Source organism: Stenella coeruleoalba (genome assembly GCF_951394435.1).
Source record: "Stenella coeruleoalba genome assembly, chromosome: 21".
NCBI lineage: Eukaryota > Metazoa > Chordata > Mammalia > Artiodactyla > Delphinidae > Stenella > Stenella coeruleoalba.
The window spans coordinates 28,774,611-28,802,352 of record NC_137167.1 but is presented as its reverse complement, the minus strand read 5'-3'; the positions used below and the strand labels follow the sequence as shown (position 1 = coordinate 28,802,352).

Genomic DNA, 27,742 nt, shown 5'->3' with positions numbered 1-27,742 from the left:
ATTCTCTAGTAGGTCTGTGTCTTTATTCCTGTCTTACGCCTAGGTTCTTCATGACATTTTTTTTTTCCTAAGTTCCATATATGTGTTAGCGTATGGTATTTGTCTTTCTCTTTCTGACTTACTTCACTCTGTATGACAGACTCTGGGTCCATCCACCTCATTAAAAATAGCTCAATTTTGTTTCTTTTTATGGCTGAGTAATATTCCATTGTATATATGTGCCACATCTTCTTTATCCATTCATCCAATGATGGACACTTAGGTTGTTTCCATCTCTGGGCTATTGTAAATAGAGCTGCAGTGAACATTTTGGTACATGACTCTTTTTGAATTATGGTTTTCTCAGGGTATATGCCCAGTAGTGGGATTGCTGGGTCATATGGTAGTTCTATTTTTAGTTTTTTAAGGAACCTCCATACTGTCCTCCATAGTGGCTGTACCAATTCACATTCCCACAGCAGTGCAAGAGGGTTCCCTTTTCTCCACACCTTCTCCAGCATTCATTGTTTCTAGATTTTTTGATGATGGCCATTCTGACTGGTGTGAGATGATATCTCATTGTAGTTTTGATTTTCATTTCTCTAATGATTAATGATGTTGAGCATTCTTTCATGTGTTTGTTCGCAGTCTGTATATCTTCTTTGGAGAAATGTCTATTTAGGTCTTCTGCCCATTTTTGGATTGGGTTTTTTGTTTTTTAGATATTGAGCGGCATGAGCTACTTATAAATTTTGGACCTTAATCCTTTGTCAGTTGCTTCATTTGCAAATATTTTCTCCCATTCTGAGGGTTGTTTTTTGGTCTTGTTTATGGTTTCCTTTGCTGTGCAAAAGCTTTGAAGTTTCATCAGGTCCCATTTGGTTATTTTTGTTTTTGTTTCCATTTCTTTAGGAGGTGGGTCAAAAAAGATCTTGCTGTGATTTATGTCAAAGAGTGTTCTTCCTATATTTTCCTCTAAGAGTTTTATAGTGTCTGGTCTTAAATTTAGGTCACTAATCCATTTTGAATTTATTTTTGTGTATGGTGTTAGGGAGTGTTCTAATTTCATTCTTTTACATGTAGCTGTCCAGTTTTCCCAGCACCACTTTCCCAGCACCAGTTTTCCCAGATAAACCCACACACCTATAGTTGACCATAGGTGCGAGGGTTTATCTCTGGGCTTTCTATCTTGTTCCATTTGTCTATGTTTCTGTTTTTGTGCCAGTACCATATTGTCTTGATTACTGTAGTTTTATAGTATAGTCTGAATTCAGGGAGTCTGATTCCTCCGGCTCCATATTTTCCCCTTAAGACTGCTTTGGCTATTCGAGGTCTTTTGTGTCTCCATACAGATTTTAAGACTTTTTGTTCTAGTTCCGTAAAAAATGCCATTGGTAATTTGATAGGGATTGCATTGAATCTGTAGATTGCTTTGTGTAATATAGTCATTTTCACAATATTGATTCTTCCAATCCAAGAACATGGTACATCTCTCCATCTGTTGGTATCATCTTTAATTTCTTTTATCAGTGTCTTACAGTTTTCTGCATACAGCTCTTTTGTCTCCCTAGGTAGGTTTATTCCTAGGTATTTTATTCGTTTTGTTGCAATGGTAAATGACAGTGTTTTCTTAATTTCTCTTTCAGATTTTTCATCATTAGTGTATAGGAATGCAAGAGATTTCTGTGCATTAATTTTGTATCCTGCAACTTTACCAAACTCATTGATTAGCTCCAGTAGTTTTCTGGTAGCATCTTTAGGATTCTCTATGTATAGTATCATGTCATCTGCAAACAGTGACTGTTTTACTTCTTCTTTTCCAATTTGTATTCCTTTTATTTATTTTTCTTCTCTGATTGCCGTGGCTAGGACTTCTAAAACTATGTTGAATAGTAGTGGTGACAGTGGACATCCTTGTCTTGTTCCTGATCTTAGAGGAAATGCTTTCAGTTTTTCACCATTGAGAATGATGTTTGCCGTGGGTTTGTTGTATATGGCCTTTATTAAGTTGAGGTAGGTTCCTTCTATGCCCAGTTTCTGGAGAGTTTTTATCATAAATGGGTGTTGAATTTTGTTGAAAGCTTTCTCTGCATCTACTGAGATGATCATATGGTTTTTATTCTTCAATTTGTTAATATGGTGTATCACATTGATTGATTTGCTTATATTGAAGAATCCTTGCATCCCTGGGATAAATACCACTTGATCATGGTGTATGATCCTTTTAATGTGTTGTTGGATTCTGTTTGCTAGTATTTTGTTGAGGATTTCTGCATCTGTGTTCATCAGTGATATTGGTCTGTAGTTTTCTTTTTTTGTAGTATCTTTGTCTGGTTTTGGTATCAGGGTGACCTCATAGAATGAGTTTGGGAGTGTCCCTTACTCTGCAATTTTTTGGAAGATTTTGAGAAGGATGGGTGTTAGCTCTTCTCTAAATGTTTGATAGAATTCACCTGTGAAGCCCTCTGATCCTGGACTTTTGTTTGTTGGAAGATTTTTAATCACAGTTTCAATTTCATTACTTGTGATTGGTCTGTTCATATTTTCTATTTCTTCCTGGTTCAGTCTTGGAAGGTTATACCTTTCTAAGAATTTGTCCATTTCTTCCAGGTTGTCCATTTTATTGGCATAGAGTTGCTTGTAGTAGTCTCTTAGGATGCTTTGTTTTTCTGTGGTGTCTGTTGTAACTTCTCCTTTTTCATTTCTAATTTTATTGATTTGAGTCCTCTCCCTCTTTTTCTTGATGAGTCTAGCTAATGTTTTATCAATTTTGTTTATCTTCTCAAAGAACCAGCTTTTAGTTTTATTGATCTGTGCTCTTGTTTTCTTTGTTTCTATTTCATTTATTTCTGCTCTGATCTTTATGATTTCTTTCCTTCTGCTAACTTTGGGTTTTGTTTGTTCTTCTTTCTCTAGTTCCTTTAGGTGTAAGGTTAGATTGTTTATTTGAGATTTTTCTTGTTTCTTGAGGTAGGCTTGTATAGCTATAAACTTCCCACTTAGAACTGCTTTTGCTGCATCCCATAGGTTTTGGATCATCGTGTTTTCATTGTCCTTTGTCTCTAGGTATTTTTTGATTTCCTCTTTTGATTTCTTCAGTGATCTCTTGGTTATTTAGTAACGTCTTGTTTAGCCTCTATGTGTTTGTGTTTTTTACGTTTTTTTCCCTGTAATTGATTTCTAATTTCATAGCGTTGTGGTCAGAAAAGATGCTTGATTATGATTTCAATTTTCTTAAATTTACTGAGGCTTGATTTGTGACCCAAGCTGTGATCTATCCTGGAGAATGTTCGATGCACACTTGAGAAGAAAGTGTGTAATCTGCTGTTTTTGGATGGAAGGTCCTATAAACATCAATTAAATCTACCTGGTCTATTGTGTCATTTAAAGCTTCTGTTTCCTTATTTATTTTCATTTTGGATGATCTGTCCATCGGTGTAAGTGAGATGTTAAAGTCCCCCACTATTATTGTGTTACTGTCGATTTCCTCTTTTATAGCTGTTAGCAGTTGCCTTATGTATTGTGGTGCTCCTATGTTGGGTGCATATATATTTATAATTGTTATATCTTCTTCTTGGATTGATATCCTGATCATGATGTAGTGTCCTTCCTTGTCTCTTGTAACATTCTTTATTTTAAAGTCTATTTTATCTGATATGAGTATTGCTACTACAGCTTTCTTTTGATTTCCATTTGCATGGTATATCTTTTTCCATCCCCTCACTTTCAGTCTGAATATGTCCTTAGGTCTGAAGTGGGTCTCTTGTAGACAGCATATATATGGGTCTTGTTTTTGTATACATTCAGTGAGCCTGTTTCTTTTTCTTTTTTTGTGTGTGATATGCGGACCTCTCACTATTGTGGCCTCTCCCATTGCGGAGCACAGGCTCCAGGCACAGGCTCAGTGGCCATGGCTCATGAGCCCAGCCGCTCCGCAGCATGTGGGATCTTCCCAGACCGGGGCACGAACCTGTGTCCCCTGCATCGGCAGGAGGACTCTCAACCACTGTGCCACCAGGGAAACCCCCTGTTTCTTTTGGTTGGAGCATTTAATCCATTCACATTTAAGGTAATTATCGATATGTGTGTTCCTATTACCGTTTTCTTAATTGTTTTGGGATTTTTTTTAGGTCCTTTTCTTCTCTTGTGTTTCCCACTTAGAGAAGTTCCTTTAGCATTTTTTGTAGAGCTTGTTTGGTGGTGCTGAATTCTCTTAGCTTTTGCTTGTCTGTAAAGCTTTTGATTTCTCCTTCGAATCGGAATGAGATCCTTGCCGTGTAGAGTAATCTTGGTTGTAGGTTCTTCCCTTTCATCACTTTACGTATATCATGCCACTCCCATCTGGCTTGTAGAGTTTCAGCTGAGAAAGCAGCTCTTAACCTTATGGGAGTTCCCTTGTATGTCATTTGTCATTTTTCCCTTGCTGCTTTTAATAATTTTTCTTTGTCTTTGATTTTTGCCAATTTGATTACTATGTGTCTTGGCGTGTTTCTCCTTGGGTTTATGCTGTATGGGACTTTCTGCGCTTCCTGGACTTGGGTGGCTATTTCCTTTCCCATGTTAGGGAAGGTTTTGACTGTAATCTCTTCAGATATTTTCTCTGGTCCTTTCTGTCTCTCTTCTCCTCATGGGACCCCTATAATGCGAATGTTGTTGCATTTAATGTTGTCCCAGAGGTCTCTTAGGGTGTCTTCATCTCTTTTCATTCTTTTTTCTTTATTCTGTTCCGCGGCAGTGAATTCCACCATTCTGTGTTCCAGGTCACTTATCCATTCTTCTGCCTCAGTTATTCTGCTATTGATTCCTTCTAGTGTATTTTTCATTTCGGTTATTGTTTTGTTCATCTCTGTTTGTTTGTTCTTTAATTCTTCTAGGTCTTTGTTAAACATTTCTTGCATCTTCTCAATCTTTGCCTCCATTCTTTTTCCGAGGTCCTGGATCATCTTCACTATCATTATTCAGAATTCTTTTTCTGGAAGGTTGTCTATCTCCACTTCATTTAGTTATCTTTCTGGGGTTTTATCTTGTTCCTTCATCTGGTACGTAGCCCTCTGCCTTTTCATCTTGTCTATCTTTCTGTGAATGTGGTTTTTTTCCCACAGGCTGCAGGATTGTAGTTCTTGATTCTGCTGTCTGCCCTCTCCCTAGATAATATTTTTAAAAACGTTAGCTCTCATTGACAACTGTTCTGTGGTTCCATGTTCTGGAAACCAAGGCCCCCTCCTGCTCAAGGCATTGTCCCACTTCCTGTTTGGGCTGATGGAGTCACCAGCCCCACAGTGAGCTCTGTGGTCACAGCAGAGATAAGAAGGGAGAGACCAGTTGTTTGTGCTACTTACCTCCTTGTTGGGAAACAAAAGCCACGTATTCAAACCACATTTCGTAAAAAAATTCATGCTTCTTACGTTGTCCTGATTTCAACATCACTGCGAATCATTTTATAAACAGCTTTCACATTTGGATCTTTTAGTTTTATTTTTGATGCGTGGAAAGGTCTCTTTAAGTACTATTTGAGTATAAACATCATGTGAGTCCTTGCTTGTCTTAACAATACATTTACAGCCCCTTATAGCAAAGCCAGCTCTTTTACACACACAATGAATTAGAAGCTCTTTCTGTTTTTCTTCCATCATATCAAAGAAGAGCTTCTGCAGTGTATTGTTACAGAGAAATCTGAAACCATCTACTTTTGTGTCATTGGTAGGTAGCATTTTGGCTTTTGAGTTTGTATTTTAGGGTCACTTCTCACTTGTCTTTTAAGTCAAATCTAATTCAAATATCTATTTTCTTCCCTTTTTTTCCCTTTCTATATAGCCCTTAAATGATTTGAAATCATCATAGGACTGATTATTTTTTTCTTCACAGTTATAGGTCTGTGGGTTGTCCCTTGCCTGAATGGCAAGCTGTGCTATTGCTTGAATTTCCTTGGATGTGCAACTAGCCTGTGACTTGATGTGTCTGGATCCTAAGACAGGTCTCTTCTCCTGGAAGGGGTGTCAGCAACCCCAGTATGAGGCTTTGAGGCTTTACCTGTTCACGCTGAGAATTTCTGCTGTTGTAAATCCTTGCCTCTAGCTTCCGTCATTGGCTGTCGTATTTTGAGACTTTCGCCATTGCAGTGCATTTACACATGTGGGAGAAACAGCCATGGAGATGCTCTACACAATTCAAAACCCAGGAAATGTACAAAGGAGGGTGAACGCTAAGCTTTCCGTTTAGTACAAATTCTGGGTGCTTGCGGGAGGGAACACATACCATCAAAGGGAGGAGCTGGAATGTTTCATCTTCTTTTTGCTGAGCATGATTTCTCGTTTGTGAGTTAAAGCCACAGATTTATTTCCTCCTGTCTAATTTCTGTAACTTGAAGAGAAACTATTCCTTTCATATGCTTGTAATAGTTTGCCTGCCAATATTTCTATTCAGCCCTTTTCCATTTTATTTTGAATTAAACATACGTTTCCGTGGATAGTGAGAAAGCACTGGCATTTGCCACCCTGAGATAAAAGAATATTAACTTAGGTCATAGATTTGTCTGTACCACTTGAGGGAAAAATCATACCCAATCTCACATCTCTCTCTTGCAAAGAGGTGTTTTTGCATACATTTAAGCAGAACAGTGTTTCCAAAAGTAACTGAATAACTTGAAGTCTAACTAACCACAGTTTTGGATCTTAGTTTTAGTGGTAGAATGTCAGCGCCAGAGCAAATTAGAGAGCAGCCTTAATGGTAGGAAAGCTTGGGACGGTAGGAAGTGAAGTATATCAGTTCCAAGTGAGGAGTCAGTAGGTCTTGTGGAGGGCGCCCTCCTAAGACGTCTTGTCCACAGTTGCCACAAAGCAGTGGTGGTCCTGACCTCCTCCACCTCTTTCTGAAGGCTGTGGGATTAGCAGCACACTTTATGCTTTTTACCCCCACCCTATGTCTCTGGACTTCCTCTCCAGTCCCTGGTCTTACCTTCTCAAAATAATGTTGTGTTCTGAAGAGAAGATAAAATACTGAAGACACGGTGTTAGAAGACTCAGACTGAGGCATAAAGGCAGGAAATCTCGACAGAAGGGTCAGTTTTTCTTTGCATGAAATAGTAGTTCTGATGTAATCATGACATTCTGCTACTGATTTTTTTTTTAACCAGAAGGAAGAAGATGATGCCTTTTTACTGCATTGCTGCCAAATGTTTATTCTCTCTCAGCAAATCCTCTGACTCCACCAGAACACCCAGGTTATAATTGAAAGAAGTGCATGAGGGAGCCAAGGTTCTTTACTTCAGTATTCAAGGAGGCGTATGGCCATGCTGTGGAAGGGAGAATGCATCTGATTCCAGAGTCGATTTTAGCAAATGCTTTAAAAACCCAAGGCCAGACAACTGGGGACCAGCTGCAACTCCATTAGGAAACCCCCGAGAGGCCTCGTGGGTCTGAATTTATGCTGTTTCAGGCATCACTGCTATTTATCCAAAACATTTTGGATAAAAACCAAATTGAGGAGAGAGTGAGGAAGGATGCAGCGTGACGTTTGGCATTTTACCATCTGCAGAAGCACATGTCCACGTCTTCAGTCAATCTTTAAATAAAGACACATTCCAAACCTCCTTTTTATTTTTTCTTTAGGTAATATTTCACAGAAGTTTTATTTAAAATCAGAATCTCGGCTGAGATTAATTTTTGGCCAAAATTTACCTTTTTGAAACAAGGATGCACAAATTGTTTTTCACTATGGCTCCAATACACTCAAAGTGATAAGTTCGTAAAAATGAACTTATAATAAGTTAGCAAGTATCACCACAGGTTTTTGGGGATCCCACAGTGTGTTGCAAGAAAAGAAGTAAAAGGAATAGGGGTTTTCCCCTTTTTAAAAATTTCTTTTTATTTCAGCTGTTGCCAGAAAAATCTTAATATTACATTATTTAGGGCTGTTTTTCTTTCTTTTTTTAAATGGCACTGGCAAGACTGTAATTAGATTGAAAATGTGAACTATATCTCATGGCTACCAGAACACACAGGAATTAAGATTGTTTTATGTGTGTATGCATTTAAAGGAGCCTTTCACACAGATTTCTTCCAGGGAATTGAGAGTATCTTTTCGCCGATTTAGTATTGCCTATCCTTTTGCTGTTATTGTTTCTCTTTAGCACTTTTTGTGTTCCTACCCATCATTTTAGTTCCTGTGTAACATTTGTAACAAATCACATCACCTTTATTTCATAAAATGAGGCTACTGGGATCAAGAGGAAATTTGAGCTCATGATCTGTAATATTAATTCTAATTTTCATATTCTGAGTCTACTATGTATATTATATTTCTCAATTTTAAAAGGAAGTGTAGTTATGTGTGCATGTGCCTTCTAGTATGGATTTTAAAAACTTTAATATATAACCACATTATGAATTAATAGATATCATGCTCCTAAAATCTGAATAAAATGACAAATATATCAAAAAGAGCTACTTTCCTGTTTCAAACAAAGGCCCTGGTAGTACGTTATACCCAGTAGCCATTAGCAATCTTTTGTGGATAAATGGCTCAGCTAAAGTTCCTGACAAATGTCTCCTACGAGTGGAAGTGGAAAATGAAATGAAAAGCAGAACTGTCACTGATGAACCATCAGGAACCGTCTCCTTCAAGCAGATACACCTCCAAATGGCTTTTTGAGGTCATCATTCTAGGACTTGATTTCTTCCCCTGTAAAACGAGGGAGTTGAATTGATGGTTTCTGAGGGTCCTTCTCACTCAGTATTTCTGAGATTCTGTTTAATATTCGCCGATTCCAGAATTATTCAGCTACAGAGAATCGACAGCTACCTACCAATGTCTTCAAGGTTCTACCCATAGAACCAAGTACAAGAGAAATTTACTTTACCCTTGATGGAAGTTAGAGCAATTGAAGTGGAGAATATCAGTCTGAATGCCATAGTCAGAATGAAATAAAGTGAAGAACATAGATTTTACTCTACTACGTGTCTCAGCTTGGCTTGCGTTCTTTATTGCATTTGTAGTCATGCTGTTGGACATTAGTGATAGGAAGTCAACTTAAAACCATTTTAGTTCAGCAAAGTATCAGATTCTTGTTAGAGGAAACTCTCAAGAGCTCAGGTAGAAAAAGAATGAAGAAAGCAGTGGCTGTCATTTCTGGAAAGAAGAGCTATATCTTCAGAATGTGCACTTACATAAGTAGACTGTAACTGAACAAAAAGAGTAAGCGTAACTACCACCTAAATAGCTACCGTAACGCAGCAGAAGAGAGAATCCGAGTCTCACAAAACATCCAACAAATTCACGGTTTTGCAGGTTCCACACAGGGAAGTCCTGTGAACCAAGACGGGTGGCGATGACTCCAGCGAGGAGACCGTTACAGTGGTCCACCGTAGTAAGAAATGGTGGGACACTGAACCAAGACCTTGACAGTGCAGGCAATAGGAGTCAACATTTACTGACTGTTGATTATGTGCTCGGCTCTCTTCCAGGTACTATACTGTATGTACTAGCTAATTTCTCACAACACTTAGGTGTAAAATGACTTACTGTGTCTGACTCCAGAATCCTCACCCTTAGCCATTATCTTCCTCCACCTCTTCAAGTACCCAAGGTCTTCAGAAGGGGCAGCTTTGATGAATGATCAGACGCTGAAGACAAAAAGCCTTAGGGGACACAAGTGCATCTTGTAGAGCCACGGTGAGAAAAGTATGAGGTCTCTCCTTCGAAAATCTCTGACTAGTAAAAAGAAATTTTATATATATGTGTGTATGTGTGTGTGTGTGTATACATATACGTGCTGATACATGCAGATTTATACTCACCAATCTCAGTGTGATTTTGCCGCCAACTCATGGCTACTTCAACAATTCTTGTGAGGTATTTATTAATACTGAAATTGAATGTCTGATATATAAGGTCAATCACCTAAGTTCAAACAGGTCTCAGGCCCCTGTTTTTCAGTCACAAATCCATGTTCTTACCGTGGCACTCTAGATTAAAGAGAATTGAGGAAGAAGAGGAGTGAGCTAGCACCAGACCTGTTGACGTACTTATTTTGCAAATAGCAAAGCATCAGATTTTCCTGAATTTTTTTTTTTTGGTAGGATCATAGCTTCCAGCCATGTGAATGCTAGTATGATTTATGTTATGATACTTATGGCTCAGTTGATATTCATGAGCCTTGAATTTTGTTTGCTAATCATTGGAGTTCAAGAATGGACTTTTAAAAAGCATCTTGGAGTACCCTGGAAATATGGAGAGTATAACTTGTTATATGACTGTTGTGAAAATAGATTTATCTTCCTGCTTTTGAAAGTGTCGACATCCCCAGAGTTCTTCATGCAAATATGGAATTTAGGATTGGAAGTTTGATTGATTCTTTTTGTTTGCCTCTGCAAAGAGTAACATGGAACAGAATCAATCAATCCATTAGACTTTTATAACTGGCAAAGTGTCCTGTCATGTAGTTAAGTGGGAAAAAAAAAATCTGAGAGGAAAAAAAAAAACTCACCAACAACAAAGAAATGGAGAAATGCATTAAAATTGTTTTATGTATGAGGAAGAACCATTTGAGTCAGTCATAGTAGATAAGTATGCTTTTAGCGCTTAAAACATATTCAGAAGCCTTGGTATAGCTCAATAATTTAAGCAGCCTTTATTTTTGATTTACATGTTTCTCTTCTAGTAATGCAGCAAGAGGGCATCTCTTTGGATCTATACTAATTAGTTAGAAATAAAAGTTGAGGCCTAGTTCCTTCAGGCCTTTCGATTTTTCTCCTTAATAAAAATGGTGCCTCAAGTCTCTTGGGACCTCAGCTAAGTTCACTACATATGAGAAATAAAGAGCATATATTCAGGTTTGAAAGGTGCACGGGGACAAAGTAATGTGGATCACTAATGGCATCTCTGGGTAGGTTCCCTTGGCACATGGACTTAGGCAAGACACAGCCAGACAGGTAGTGGTGGAGGCAGGAGAGGGTGGGTTCCAATAATTAATCTTTACATTTAAGGATGATTCTGGTCAGTTTAGAGTGACAGAAATAGTCAACAGTTTTATACAATTTTCAATCAGCAAATGAAGGCAGCTTTGAAAGGAAGCATCTGTGGATAGCTGGAGTAGAATAGTAGTCAGGGAGAGTCTGATGAGGGCAACGTTGGAAAACCCGTAAGGAGCATCAGTGGAAGCTGACGACGGGACCTGGAGAAGAGCATGTTTTGTGTTTTACCATCTCAATAGTTTTTCATCAGAATTTGCCTTGATTGGCAGTTCGCTTCTGGTGGGAATTGTGCGTGTAAGGAGGGAAGGGGGATTTTTTTTGTTCACCCTTGTTAGTGTCTGCCTAAATCCCACCATAGAGTTTACATAACTGGCTCTATTATGCATATTTATAATTTTCCTGATTTGCTGAAAGAGGGAATATGAATCATATCAGGGAAGTCGGGTTACATGCCGACTGTGTACCTGGTTCTCAGCAGGGTTAAACCCTTTCTTTACATTGGACGTTGACCAGATTAGGAATGTAGAGTTAAGACCATGTTTTATTACCCATATGCGGAGCACTGATATGGCAAAGAGATATTCTGGTTTTATATTCAACATCAAGAGAACAGTTAATCATTCTGTATACATTAAAAAATCTCCTCCCCCTTTATTTTGGTACATTGACTCTATTGAATAAATTAAAATCAGAAAATGCATGACTAATATTTTTATCTTATTTTTTATTTATCCAAATCATTTATATTTCCCAAGGGTTATATTGATGGGAATCAGAATTTTACCCTGTTAAAATATATACTTTTAAAAACTTCCTTTTAAGAAAAACTATCTTTAACACAGCTATAAGCATAATACTTTCCATATAGTACGTAATCAACAAAATCATGGTGAATGAATACACAGTAGATAAAACCTTGATTTTTAACAGTATGTGATTGGAAAAAGTGAGGATGAGACTGTTCCAGGAATATATTTTAGTAAGCCATCTGCAAACCTGTGTTCATGGTAGTTACTTAAATATCTTTGCAGCATTAAATTTGTCATCTTTTAAAGAGATGGTGTAACTCAGGATTCCAGTACTTCTGATAAGACATTATTCCTTAGAGTCTCACATCCACCCATGTGTCACAGTACCTTACCTAATAGACAGTTTATAGGTGGATGGAGATGACAGCTAGGAATAGGAAAACTCACAGCAGAGTGAATTTTATACTTAATGTCTTCTGATTTCTCTCTGTTTCTTTTGTCTTACAGAAGCACAGAGATCCATAGCTTCTTGTACATGGGGGTAAGCAGAAGTTTTATTTTCTACTCTCTCTATAAAGTTGAATGTTCAGTTGTAGGGTCAGATGCTAGGTGTGTGCAGATCAGGATTATGGCCTGTGTGGTTGTAAATGTTTCATATTTTTGTTTATTGTTAGTGTCCACTATGTTGATATAGGGAACTTGATTCCTCCAGGTGTATAAATGGGTGCTTTTAGACCTCTAAGTGCATATATTTCATAGGACAGTCACGTGAGACTGGAATTCAGACACAGGTTCGAGACTAAAGACATAAATATGGGAGTCTGGGTTTCATAGTACTAATTGTGTTCCCCTTGTAAGTGAGTAAAAGGAGAAGAGAAAAAGAAGTCTTGGGAATGAAATTTGGGTACTCGAACATGTAAGGGCTGGCGAAGAGTCTCAATAATAGAGTGAGAAGGAGTGGCTAATGGGGAAGAAAGAAAACCAGGTACTGTGTTGAACAGAGTATTGTGTCCTCTGGGTCAAAGAGAAAGTGTTTCAAAAAGGAGTGGGTACCCGACTGTGTGAAGGATGCTGAGAAGGTTCCCAAGAAGAGGTCTGAGGATTGTTTATTAGCTTTGGCAAAGTGGAGATTGTCTAGGACCTGGGTAGGAGCAGGTGAAGGTTGAAAGCCTAATAAGTGTAAATTCAAGAAAGGAGAAGGGGTGGGGATGAGTGGAAATTGAGACTGTGGATATCGACCATGAGAGCAGAGAAGTGGCATGGTGGGTGAAGAGAGAGGTAGAGTTTAAAAGACAGCTTTCACAATTAAAATACATATTTAAGATAGACAATATTGCTGCATGTTGGTTTGCTGATGACGGTGACCTGCTGAAGAGAGTGGAATGGTGATGTGAGAGATAAGGTGAGAAAATTGCCAAAAAAAGGAAAGGTGAGAGAATTGCCAGCTTGACTTACCCAAATATTCGAGGAGGAATCTGACCCGGTACCTAAATGGAGGTATTGCTTATGGGCCAATATCCCTGACAGTAGGGGATTGAGATGCTTTACATAAGTGAATCTCCCCGAATCAAACCCACCTCTTGTTTACAGTGATTATTCATAGGATTTGGTAGACAGATCCTCTAAAAGTGACTATGTGCACTACCATTGAATTTATTTTTGCTCTCAAACGATTCACAATCCTTAATGTGAATTTAATACACCACACATCATGCAAAGAGTTGACCGATGGGGTATTTTTCCCTTCAAGTTCTCCTAGCCATTATTTTATCCTCATAGATACAAGAGACTTTCTCACTGTAGGAAATGTGTCAGGGTAGTCAGGAATAGAAGCTACATGGTGATTTGAACAGGGAAGTTTCGACAGAAAGAATTATTAACTATTTACAGGAGATTAAATAGTAAGAAGATTTGGACAGAACACTAAAGAATGCCCTAGGACTGAGAGAGAACACCCTGGGATAGAACGAGCTCAGAGGGGTCCCTCTCCAACACTGGGATTCAGACCCGTGTGGGGAAGGTGTATTTGCAGCCCCTAGATAGCAGAAGGTCACAGGCTTGCCTTCAGCTGGTGTGCACACATTGATCTGAGCCTTCCGCTGGGGCCCAGGTGGGCTGAAGCTGGTTGAGCTGCCAGCGGGCTAAGCAGGCAGGGAACCCAAATACCAGAAGACCCGCAGGCCACATCTGGAGGGAAGGAAGCTGTGGGACAGGTCCAACCGGTGGGAGACCCCCTGCCGGGATACCCAGGATGCAGCAGGCTGAGGTTTGCAGGCAGGCGTCTGAAGACAGGAAAACTTGCATCATCATAGGAAATCGAGGGCTTGAGCCAGGAGTGGGAATTTTGGAAGATGCGTGTCCCTGGGTGTGCCTTTGACAGCAGAATAACCCAGCAGGCACGGGGGTGCCGACCCCCCTTGTGGGGCTCCTCCAGGGCTGACTGCTGGCCAAGGAGGGGTGTTTATTCTCTCCAGCTCCACTGTCACGAGTGGGACCCCGTAGGGGGCACTTGGAGCTGAGAGGCCATCAGGTGACAACGGTCACGGGCACCCTTTCTATTTATTTATTCATTTTCATTTTACTTACTGTTGTTGAACCTTTCTTAATATCCTCGGTGTAGATAATAGATTATCAGACTGATCTTGAACTTTTTCTGGATAAAGAAGTAACTTTAGAAAAATGGAGTGTGGCAAAAGGATAATATTTTACAGACAGAAACAGGTTCTTTAAATCACACCCTACCGTATTATGTGACCTTGAATTATTTATGAAGGGAGGTTTTAATAACTAGAGCATCTGAGGATATTTCTCTCGGAAAGGAATTTTTTTCCATACTAATTTTATTGCATGCAAATTCACCAAATTTAACCAGCTTCCATGTGTAAAGAAATAATATAAAACACCTCTTCAGGAAGAGAATATATGACATATGTGTTCTGTATTCCACCACAGATAAGTCATTCTCATAATAAAGAGACCACACAAACTATTATGTAATCCGACAAATTCCATGTCAGACTATCTTCTGTTACAAATCTACAGTAGTCAAGCATCTGCTTAGTACATTTAGCTGTCATTTTTAAGTAATGTTCCTGAGACACTACCATTATTATGGAACATATCCCTGCTTCTTTACTAAGCTTCTTAGATGATACTTTTTAAAATAAAACTTGGACACAGAAGTGGAGGTTACTCTAATCTGCTAGTAGTACATCCTAGTACATTGGGAAAGAGTTAGTAGTGGACCAAAACAAAACCTTGTGTGTCCCTTCACTCGGGTAAGTTATAGGAAAGAAGGAAAAGTAACCTCGTCAAATCACTTTGCAGTCATACTAATGACACACCACATAGCAAACAGCAATTACTAGCAGGAAAGTCTTTAATACAGAACGCTTTTAGCATGATTTACTTGGCCTTTCTAGGGTTGATTATGGGAAGGAAACCTGAAATTCATGGATCTATGGGGCATGATTCCATGGAAAGTAACTTGGAGCAACCAAGGTATAAAAGGGGGTAAATATAAAAGATTTCCAGATTGAAGCAGCTTTCTTTGGCTTAATACAGACCACGTTCATCACTTAGAGATCTCGTGTGTTAAATCTGACCAAGAGTATATCTCGTATGGAATATGGGATATGCCATAAATGCTTCGTTGATTTAAGAAAGGTACTGTTGATTGGTTGGTATTATTTAACTAAATGCTATGAAGGTAATTCTGAAGTGATTGTAAAAATTGCACTAGCTTTAGAAACCAGCCCAATCCCAAAGCGAGGGCTATGTCTAGTTACAAATGGTGTGAGTAAGTAGCACTCGAGTGACATTATGAAGTAATTTCTTTCAGAGCAGAAAAAAAATAACCCTAGATTCATCTGGTAACAATGGACGTGTTTTCAGTGTAGCTCATTATTTCATTGGTCTTGCTTTCCTTCCCTTTCAGTATTTTTTCTGAAAAATCTGAATGTTTATGGAGCTTTCAGATAAATGGGGCATCTGTACCTCAAGATTTTTGTCTTTTATGAAATTACTTACTGGGATGAGGTAAAGACGGACACACCAAAATGTCCGCCTCAGTTCCCATGCCTCTGTAAACACCAGCAGTCACTTTGGCCAAACGAGGTCATCATTCAGTGTGACAACTTGTGGGACTAAAACAATCAAGGCCTAGAAGTGTCACTGACTTTGGTTTATGTGTAACAAGGTAGCTCTTTCAAAGGTGAGGAATCCCTTGGTTCTAGTATGCCTTTCCAAATTCTATTTAATTATACCTATTTACTTTCCCCTCTAACTTCTAGGGCAAATCCTATTGTAAAAAAATTACAGTATTGTTAGACAACACTGACCTCTAGAAAGAAGAACATCATTGATCCTCTTCATCAGACCCCCAGACATTTCACTATTCAGGAGTTAAACTAAACATCTGCAGTAGAGTTTCTGAACCAAAATATCAGCTACTTTCTATCATATCTTGACTAAAGACCTCTGTTTATTTGAGTTTCTTTGTTTTAAATTAAGAGCTTAGTTTTAATAAAGATATCAAAACTTTAAAATTCTTTTATTCATTATTTGTAGTCATTTGTTTAATTTTTAAAATAGAATTTAAAATTTTTAAATAAATAAATTACATAAAGATCACAATTAAGTTAAGGTTGTATTTATTGGAAAGGTCTTGAGATTGGACTCTGTGTAAGCTGATCTAGAATAACTTAAAAGGACAAATAACATTAAAGTGGGACATAAATAAGACCACATATTTCTTTCCCACATACATTATATTTAGGTGAATTTACAGTCAATAACAGCATCTTTTCAAATAATTATTTTCTATAAACCCAAAAATATACATTATTTAACTCGTGGTATTCTGAAAGTCTTATTTCAGCCCTTTCCTCATAATGTTGAAACAGGACATGAACTTCTGATACATTGCATTTGTTTTCTCATTTCCATGTTTGCTTTGTTCATTGTTGCCTGCAGCTGACCTCCACGAGTTTTTAACAAGTTTTTGTTAAAACTGACTGAATAAAATCTATGGTGCATTTGTGTCTGTGATGATCCCAGCACTGCCTTCTCAGTTCAGGTCTCCCATATGCTACATACTGATGAGCTTAGTAGTTCTTTGGGGAACTTCTAGTTGTTGTTACCTGAAGAAAGTTTGTGGTAGATCTCACTGAGTCCAGTTTTTTGGCTGTTAGAGACACAGAAGCAAAAAAATATTTTTTGTCTAATAGTTTAGTATTATCTAAGACAAAAGTCAGAGATATTTTGCAGAAAAGGTGTGAAATCTGGATATTTGTATAATTTTAAACTCAAAATGATAGTTACCATATCCACTCACGTTTCCTTTTTTCAAGCAACACAGTTAACTCAACTTCTATTATGTATTAAAATATGTTGATGTAATGGTGAAGAAAGATCATTCTTGCCATCATGAAAGTAAGGTGTCCTAAGAAGAGGTAGCCATTAGTTAGATAATTGCAACGTGAAAAAATGCTAAACTACAACTGTGCTAATTGATATGAAGAGACAATATATTAGGTGATAAGTGTATAATATAGGTAGATTCGACCTAATTGAGGAGTTAAATAAAAGTTCTTAAAGATATTATGATTAAGTTAAGATTTGTACCAGGGAGAGGGAATGACAAATTCAAATGCTCTGAAGCAGAAGCCCGTGGAACCTGTTGTATGGGTTGAGCAGATATCATGAGAGAGAAGATGATGGAAGGAAAGGATGGACAGAATGATACAGACCAGAGCATGAAGGGCATTATGGGCTGTGGCATAAATTGATTTAGGGATACAAATTAGGAGATGATTGGAAAGCACAAGAAAGAAATTCTGGTGTTTTCTGCTAACACGTTTGTGGCAGAGATGGGTTGAATGTGTACACTTTGAGAGGCTTTACTAGGTAAAATGTGAGGCACCTTGAGATATCTAAGTGGGGGTATGAGGAAGGCAGATGGTATATGGATCTGGAGCCCAGAGAAGTTGTGCTTCTAGATGAGGGCTAGGACCTTATATGATCTGATTTTCTGACACCTAGAACACTGCCTGGCACGTAAGAAGCACTCGGTATATCATTCATGAATTGAGAGATGATTATTTTGTGCGTATTTTGCGTCTAGGTGATAATTCTAGCCATGGGTACCTATGAGTTTGCCAGGAGAAAGACTGTAGCCTGCAGTGAGAGTGTGGGCTTGGACTGAGCCTTGAAGGACCCTTTATAGAATAACTGAGAGACGAGGGTAAACTTCAAATAGACGGAAAAGGAGTGGCCGGAGAGGGAGGTGGGGAATCGTGGTGATCACTGCTAAAACGTCACACAGAATACAAACTGGATGTTGTCCACCTTCCTAGATGGAGGAAATCCATAATCATAAAAGATGGCAAACATGGAAAGCAGACCGGATGGGCTGAGAATTGAGTGGGAAGGTGGAAATGGAGAAAATTAACTGGAGAAGAAGCAAGGCTATGAAAGGGAGAAGGGAGAAGGATGGTTAGTGGAGAGACAAGTGAGCTCAGGAGAGAGTTGGGTTAAACAAAACTGCAGACACTTGAGCAGATGCAAAAGCTCACGAGAAGAATAGAACTGAGATGAAGTTGAAAATGCAAGGAAAAATGGATACCTGATAGTGTCATGTTCCAGACAAAGTAGGATAGAAACCTACTTAGAAGTATGTTCTTTCATGAAAAATTGTGAGAGTTTAGCAAGCTGAAGACAAGATTTATGAATCTGCGTTAGCAATTTTGTTTTGTTTTAATTTTTATTTTATATTGGAGTATAGTTGATTTACAATGTTGTATTAGTTTCAAGTATACAGCAGAGTGATTCAGTTCTGCATATATGTATTCCTTTTCAGATTCTTTTCCCTTTTAGGTTATCACAGAATATTGAGTAGAGTTCCCTGTGTTATACAATAGGTCTTTGCTGATTATCTATTTTATTTATAATAGTGTGTGTATGTGAATGCCAAACTCCTAATTTATCCCTTCCCACCTTTCCCCTTTGGTAACCATAAGTTTGTTTTCTAAGTCTGTGAGTCTGTTTCTGTTTTGTAAATAAGTTCATTTGTGTCCTTTTTTTAGATTCCACATATAAGTGATATCATATGTTATTTGACTTAGTCTGACTTACTTCACTTAGTATGATAATCTCCAGGTCTATCCATGTTGCTACAAATGGCGTTATTTCATTCTTTTTTTCCATTGTATATATGTACCACATCTTCTTTATCCATTCATCTGTCTGTGGACATTTAGGTTGCTTCCATGTCTTGGCTACTGTAAGTAGTGCTGCAATGAGCATTGGAGTGCATGTATCTTTTTTTTAAATTTAATTTTATTTATTTTTTATACAGCAGGTTCTTACTAGTCATCCATTTTGTACATGTTAGTGTATACGTGTCAATCCCAATCTCCCAATTCATCCCACCACCAACCCCCCGCCCCGCCACTTCCCCCCTTGGTGTCCATATGTTTGTTCTCTACATCTGTGTCTCTATTTCTTCCCTGCAAACCGGTTCATCTGTGCCATTTTTCTAGGTTACACATATATGCGTTAATATATGATATTTGTTTTTTTCTTTTTCTGACTTACTTCACTCTGTGTGGAGTGCATGTACCTCTTTAAATTATGGTTTTCTCCAGATATATGCCCAGGAGTGGGATCATATGGTAGCTCAATTTTTAGTTTTTTAAGGAACCTCCATACTCTTTTCCATAGTGGCTGCACCGGTTTACATTCCCACCAACAGTGTAGGAGCGTTCCCTTTTCTCCACACCCTCTCCAGCATTTATTGTTTGTAGACTTTTTGATAATGGCCATTCTGACCTATGTGAGGTGATACCTTATTGTAGTTTTGATTTGCATTTCTCTAATAATTAGCAGAGTTGAGCATCATTGGAAATTTTACTTTTTTAAACTACATTAAATGTATGTGGAATTGAGAGAGAGAAGGTGTGTACAGATCGTTGGCACCTACACTGATGCATTGAGACCATTGTCAAAATCCACGCTGCAGTAAGATTCCAGCACCTGCTATTTTTCCTCTGCTGTTTTCTTCCATACCTGCTTTGTTGCTTAACATGCCTTGAGAAGTATTATCTCTTCCTAAACAATACTAGCATTAAGACTTAAAAATTTCTCCATTTTCAACTCTGAAAATCTGCTTAAGTTTGGCAAATTTTGAAGCATTGTATAAATAGTCATAGGCTTACTCAGTTTTCAGATTCTCCCCGGGGCTTCTCAGAACTTTTCTGTAATTACTTTTGGCTATTAAGGGGCCTATAAAAACCAATAAAATTGTTCCTTATTTCAGATATTGTCTGGATGTACTGACATTCTTTGTGGTGTTGAAAATATTCTCCTCATTCTTTGCAGAGGAAAATAGCTTGGCTACCATAATAATTAGACATAATGGTTTTTAGCGAGTTTGTAGAGTGCCAAAATTTAGCAGGTGTTTGCATATAACTAACTGGAAAAAACAGGCTGTGGAATTACCCTGAGGCCCAACTTCACCCATCCTGCATCGCATCAGCTTGGTGTCAGGAATTAGATTAGGGGATGCATCATATTGTACTTCCAGTGAGACGGATATATAGCTGTTTCAGTATGAAAAAAAAGATGTCAATGATTACAGGGAGTGTTGGTTGCAAGCTGAAAATTTTTTTTAGTTGTCAGGGTGAGAAGATACATGCTTAAACTTTTTCTCCTTTTGGGATGAAATATAATTTTATAAAAGAGTTTTGTCTGGAAAATGTTGACTAAGTAAGAACTAACAGAATAAAAATCAATTCCTAAGGCCAAAACAAGAGATAACCCCTTTTTTATTGGAAGAGTGTCTTTGAAACAAAAATTAAACTTATTGATTTAATTCATACATTTTTTGATTGATTCAAACTTTTTTGAAATAATTTTAGGCTTAGAGAAAATTATCAAAAATAATATAGAGTTCACATATACTCTTCATCCAGCTTTTATTAATGTTAAAGATCTTACTCAACCATAGAATAATGATCAAAAAGTCAGTAAATTATTATTGGTACAGTTTATTCAGATTATACCAGATTTCCCCTAATGTTCTAGGATCCAGTTCAGGATCCCACATTATATTAGTCATCATTTCTTAGTTTTCTCCAACCCATGGCAGTCCCTTCATTTTTCTTTTTCTTTTTTTTTTGTTTTTTGTCATTTTGGGGGAGGGGTAGTGTTCTTTTATAGCCTTGACATTTTGAAGAGTACTGGCCAGTTATTCTATAGAAAGTCCCTTAATTTGGATTTGTCTGCTGTTTACTAATGATTTCATTGAGGTTATACATTTTTGACAAGACTATGACAATGTTGATGTGCCTTTCTTTATACATCAGCTCAGGGTACACAATATGAACATGTTTTATTACTGCTAATAAAATTATTCCCTTGGTTAAAGTGATGTTTTCTACTGTAAAGTTATTATTTTTCTGAAATTTTGTAAATATATTGTTTATCTTCTGAGTTTCTCCCCAAAGTTTTGGCATCCTTTGGTGGCTCTTGCTTGCAACAGTTATTACAGTGCCAGTGGCATTTTCTGTTTTCCTGATTCTTGAAAAATTTGCTCTTGGAAATTATTATTTATTCATTTCAGTATGGTTGTGTAACTGTTTTATTCTGTGTGTTACAATCCAGTATTTTTGTTGTTTAATCTGTTGCTCAGATTGTTCCAGTTTTGGCCATTGGAGCTCTCTCTCATTGTTCCCTTGATTCTTACTCAACATGCTTCCTTTGTTTCCTTTTTGGCGCATATTTGGGGTTAATTTTTGTAAAAGGTATCAGGTCTCTGCATAGGCTCTATTTTTTTGTAATAAAGATATCCATTTTTTCCAGAAGCATTTGTTGAAAAGACTTTCTTTATTGAATTGCTTTTGTGCTTTCTTTCAAAGATCAGTTTTCTATATTTTTGGAATGACTTTTGTGTTCCATTGTTTTATGTGTGTATTCTTTCACCAGTACCACACTGTCTTGGTTAATGTAGCTTTACAGTAAGTATTGAAATTTAGGTGTGTTAGTCTTCCAGCTTTGTTTTTCTTCTTTAGTATTGTGTCTGTAATTCCAGAGTTCTGCTCTCCATATAAACTTTAGTGTCAGTTTGTCAATATTTACAAAATAGCTTTCTGGGATTTTGATTGAGATTACATTGAATCTATAAATTAATTTAGAAAAAAATGACTTAACAAATTGTATCTTCCAGTCTATGGGCATGGAACATCCATCCACTTATTTAGATCTTCTTTGATTTCTGTTTGTTTGGTATCACTTACTTTTAGAAATTACATTCCTTAATATATCAAACTTGAATTTTAAGTGGCATTTCATACAGTTTCCTAAAATACATGAAGCAACATTGAAATAAACACACCAATCTTGTGACTGTTGGATGCCTTAAAGTCTTCAAATATCATCAAAATTTTCTAACTGCATTAGCCTACTTACTGTAGAAAGCAGAGCCCAAAGCAGAGATTTAAGTGCTAACACTTTAGTTGGGAAATAAAACCCAGGGCAAACCCAGGACAGCAACGCTAGGGGAAAGAACCAAAAAAACCAAACAAACAAACAAAGGAAAGAAATATACAGATGAATTTGATCTACCTCCAGGCTAGGTGTTGTTTCAAAGCAAGCCTCAAAGAATTACAGCAAGTCTTGAGTCAGGACTTCTGCTCAAAGGGTTCCACCTCTGAGTGGATCAGAAAAGAGGGAAGAATGAGTTTATCTGCGTAAGGTTTTCCCATTGCTTGTTTCCCCTTGGCCGGGTTCCCTCTGTGGGAAGCAAGCTCCTCTCCACTTCAAGCTTCTGTGACTGTCTCAGCAGCTGCCCAGCAATGTGAATTCCGCTCCCCAAGTTAAAGTGTTTTCTCAGCACTCTGAACGGGAGGGGCTGCCCTGCCGTAGTTAGACACTGACCAACAGAGGAAGATGGTTGAGAGACCCTGAGCCAGCACACAAGGGCTGTATCTGGTACGTCACCTCAGAGCCAGATGTACTCAAAGCATACCTCAGAGATTAAAGGTGATTTTGTCCAAGTCCTAGAAAATAGCATTTCTCATTCACCAGTGTCTTCACCCACCAACCAGAAGTGTCCTGTTTGTTCTTCCTGTTTCCCGTTGCCCATTCCCGAGAACCCACAGGTTCTCTCTGTCCTCTTGTCCCTCCAGTGTGCATCTGTGACCATTGACAGTGCTGCCTTGTATGTATTATTTTCCTTTTCAAATAAAGTATTTTTTAACATTTTCCTCCTAGATGTAAACCTTTTTAAAATGGGTTCTAGTTAAAAAATAGGTAGGATTTGATTCCTTTTAAAAGGTGAATAGTTAAAAATATAATTTGTATTTATCACAGCATGTCTGTTTCAAAAGTAGGTAAATTATTTTAGAAGAAATGTAAAAGGATTTTCCCCCCAGACGCCTAAGTTATTTTGGTACTACTTCCTGTTCATTATATAAGTAAAACTGTTTCATGGGGTGGGGAGAAGTAAAGTTTTGAGCTTGAAAAAGAAGGTAAGTGTCAGTGAAGTGAGACGGCAGGTAGAAAGGAACCATGGATAATGTTGAAGTAATACGTGGTGTTAACTGATGGGGCTACTTTTTTTTTTTTTTTTTAATGTTCTGGTACTTTCATTTGTTAAACCTGGAAACATATGAATCATTTTGTGTGGAGTAAAAGTCCACACAAAAGAACAAAGAACTCTGAGAAATATAAATGACCTCAAATGGTTCCTACATGCTTAGCAACATAGTTTTCTACCTAGATATTGTAATTCACAAAGGATCATTACTATGGACTTGTACCAATGTAATTTTTGCAGAAAAGGTGTTTTTTTGTAAGGTTTAACTCAGATCAATCAACATGTATTTCTGTTGTCTCTTTCCAAAATCCCTACTTTTGTTCATACTCTTACTTTGCTTAAAAATTATGTACAGCCTACAGAATATACTTTGCTATTTATACAAGCCCTATAAGTAAGTAGTTAATAATTCTGTTTTAAAAATGAATATCATTTTTACTTTTTGAAAGGATTTATCAATTGAAGAACTTCACTTGTGTCTCACAAAATACCCTGTGAATTTAGTTGGGAAATAGTATAATTTGATTTTCTAAATGAAGAAACTCATCTTTAAGGACATTGAGAGAACAGCTATGGTTAATGGTAGTAATGAAACTGATACTGGTTTTAAGATACTTATTCCAAAACTTTGTGTAATATTCCATTTTTTGGTTACATACAACAGTAACATGGCTTAAAACTATTGCCTTTATTTTTATTCCATTATTTTTTAAGTTAAACTACTATATTTTGATTTTATAATATTTTTATTGTAAAATACATAAAACAAAATATGTCATTTTAATCATTTTAAGGGTAAAATTCTATGGTACTAATTAAATTCAGAATTTTGTACGACTATTATCACTATCTATTTCCAAAATTTTTCATCACCCCAAATAGAAACTGTACCCATTAAGTTATAACTCCTCATTTTGCCCTTCCCAAAGTCCCCAGTAACCTTTAATTTACTTTGTAAATATATGAATTAGCCTAGATATTTCATATGAATGGAATCATACAATGTTTATCCTTTTGTATTGGCGTATTTTATTTAGTATGTTTCAAGGAGTATCACTGTTATAGCAAGAATTGGAATTTCATTCCTTTTATGACTTAATATAAATATTCCATTGTATGTATATACCACATTTTGTTTGTCCATTCATCTGATGATGAATATTTAGGTTGTTTCCACCTTTTGGCTATTGTGGATAACGCTGAAGTAAATGTGGGTATGCAAATATCTGCTTGAGTCCTTATTTTTAGTTCTTTTGGATATATACATAGGAGGGCTAGAAGTGGAATTTCTGAGTCCTGTGGTGATTCTGTGTTTAACTTTGAAGAACAGCCAAACTGTTTTCCACAGTGGCTGCAACATTTTATATTCTCATCAGCCATGAATGCTAGTTCCAGTTTCTTCATATTCTTGCCAAAGCTGGCTGTTTTCTCTATTTTTAAATTATAGTCATCCTTTTAGATGTGGTGTGGTAACTCATTATGGTTTTGAGTTGCGTTTCCTTAATGACTAATGATGTGGAGCATCTTTTCATGTGCTTATTGGCCTTTTGTATACCGTCTTTTGAAAAACGTCTATTCACATCCTATGCCCATTTAACAAATCTGCTTGCTTGTTGATGTTCCTGAAGTAGTTATTTATACACTCTGGATATTAAGCCATTATCAGATAGATGATTTGCAAATATTTTCTTTATTCTGTGGGTTGCCTTTCCACACTTACGGTAGTGTCCTTTCCTGTATCAATGTTTTACATTTTAATGGCATCCAGTTTACCCATTTTTAAAATTTTTGTTGCTTGTGCTTTTGCATCATATCAGAGAATCTGTTGCCACACCTGAGGTCATGAAGATTTATCCCTGCATTTTTGTCTAAGAGTTTTATGGTTTTAGCTCTTATATTTTTGTTGACCCATTTTGAGTTAATTAATGTATATGGTGTGAAGTAGAAGTCCATCTTCATTCTTTTGCACGTGGAAATCCAGTTGTCCCAGCATTATTTATTGAAGAGACTAATCTCTCCTCATTGAATGGCCTTGGCCCCCTTGTCAAGAATCAGATGGCCATTGACATATGGGGTTTGGGGTGGACTCTCAATTCTTCCTTTGTTCTACATGTCTATCTTATGTCAGTACCACACTGTTTTGATTATTGTAAGTTTGTATGTATGAGGTTTTGAAATCAGGCGGAGTGAGTCTTCTAACTTTATTCTTCTTTTTCAAGATTGTTTTGACTGTTTTGGGTCCTTGCAATTCCATATGCATTGAGGGATCAGGTTTTCCATTTTTGAAAAAGAAGGCTGTTGCAATTTTTTTTTTTTTTTTTTTTGCGGTACGCGGGCCTCTTACTGTTGTGGCCTCTCCCGTTGCGGAGCACAGGCTCCGGACGTGCAGGCTCAGCGGCATGGCTCATGGGCCCAGCCACTCGGCGGCACGTGGGATCTTCCCGGACCGGGGCACGAACCCGTGTCCCCTGCATCGGCAGGTGGACTCTCAACCACTGCTCCACCAGGGAAGCCCGGCTGTTGCAGTTTTGATAGGGGTTGTGTTCAATCTCTAGATTGCTTTGCATAATATTGATATCCAACAACATTAAGTCTTCCAAATCCATGAACACAGGATCTTTCCATTTATTTAAGTCTTTATTAATTACTTATGGCAATGTGTTATAGTTTCCTTGAGGACTACATTTAATCTCCTAAACTTATAACCTACCTAGTTATAATTTGTTATGAATTAACTCCAAGAATGTATAAAAATTCTGCTTCAGTACAACTCTTTCTCTCCCACTAATGTTGCTGTTGCAAATAACACCTTTTACATTGTAAAGATGTTTTACAATGATTTATAACATTTTATAATGTTTTATAATATTTTATAATGCTTAAAATGATTTATAAGGTTTTATAATGATTTTATATATTTGTCTTTTAACTTTGCAAGAAATAAAAATTGGAGTTACAAACCAAAAATATACTAATACCAGCTTTACTTTTAACAAAGATCTTTATTTCTTCACACGGCTTTGAGGTAATAGCTAATGTCCTTTCAATTAAACCTGAAGAACTCACTGTATTATTTTTGTAGGTTTGGTTTAGCGGTAATGAACTCTTAAGCTTTTGTTTGTTTGAGAATGTCTTAATTTCTCCCTTAAATTTGAAAGATAGCTTTGCGCGATACAGAATTCTTGACTGACAACTTTTTTCCTTTCAACACTCTAAATATGCCATCCTACTGCTTTCTGGCCTCCAAGGTTTCTGATGAGAAGATGGCTGTTAATTATATTGAGGATCCCTTGTTCATGATAAGTTGTTTTTATCTTGTTGATTTCAAGACAACATTTGGCTCCGGATGGTTTGATTGTCATGTGTCCCAGAGTAATCTTTGAGTTTATCCTACTTTGTGTTTGTTGAGTTTCTTGGATGTATAGATTCATGTTCATCAAATTTGGGAAGTGTTTGACTGTTATTTTGTCAAATATTTTTTCTGGGTTGTTCGCTGTCTCTTCTCCATTTGGATCTCTGTGACACCTATGTTGGTCCACTTGATGGTGCCCCACAGTTTCTGTAGGATTTGTTCCCTTTCCTTCATTCTTCTTCTTTCTACCACTCACATTGGATGATTCCCATTGTTCTGTTTTCAAGTTCATTGTCTTTGCCTTTTGCCTAATCAGGTCTTCTGCTGATTCACTCTAGTGAATCTTTCATTTCAGTGGTTGTCCTTTTCAGCTTGGTTCCTTCTTATACTTTATCAGCACCGATAGTCCTATTTTGTTCACTCACTGTTTTCCTGATTTACTTTTTCTTTTCCATGTTTTCCTTTAGCTCTCTGAACATATTTAGGACAGTTGTTTTAGTTCTTTGTCTAGTAAAGCCAATATCTGGACTCCCTCAGGGATGGTATCTGTCAGTTTATTTTGTTTCTTTGTATCAGTCATACTTTCCTATTTCTTTGTATGCCTTGTGATATTTTTGTTTTTGAAAACTGGACATTTGAATATTATGATGTGACAGCTCTCGAAGTCAGATCCATTCCCTAAAATTTTCTGGTTTTGTTGATGTTTGTTTTTTAAGGACTTAGTATTCTGTTTGCGACTTGACATTTTCCCAACTATTTTTGCAGAGATTGCATTCCTTTTCATGTGTGACCATTGAGGCTCTGCTCCTTAGCTTGGGGTCAGCTTGTGTTTTGACAGAGATTTTCATGAATGTCAGGAGAGTAAAAAAAGGAAAGAAAAGCAAACCTCTCCTAGCCTTTGCAGATTGGCTCTGTGCTGGGGCCCTCCATCACCTTTAACCAGACTTGCACTGAGGACTTCTTAGAACTTTCAGGAGCATGCATCTTGCCTTGGGTGTCCATAAAGCTTTTAGTTTATGCTGCTTCTAAATGCCCTAGTTTCCCAAAGAAACTCTCTCTCTCAGGCTCTTTCTTCCAGACCTTAGATAGTCTGTTG

The 27,742-nt window shown here is 37.3% G+C and overlaps 1 long non-coding RNA gene across 5 annotated transcripts in view; it reads left to right on the top strand.

Annotated features, from left to right (window-relative positions):
- LOC307179743 overlaps positions 1 to 27,742 on the top strand; it is an 893,234-nt gene that overhangs the window by 554,800 nt on the left and 310,692 nt on the right. For all 5 annotated transcript variants that reach the window (XR_013825536.1, XR_013825537.1, XR_013825538.1 and 2 more), the window contains one exon: positions 12,206 to 12,239. This is a non-coding gene — a long non-coding RNA (uncharacterized lncRNA). The remainder of the gene's footprint in view (positions 1 to 12,205; positions 12,240 to 27,742) is intronic.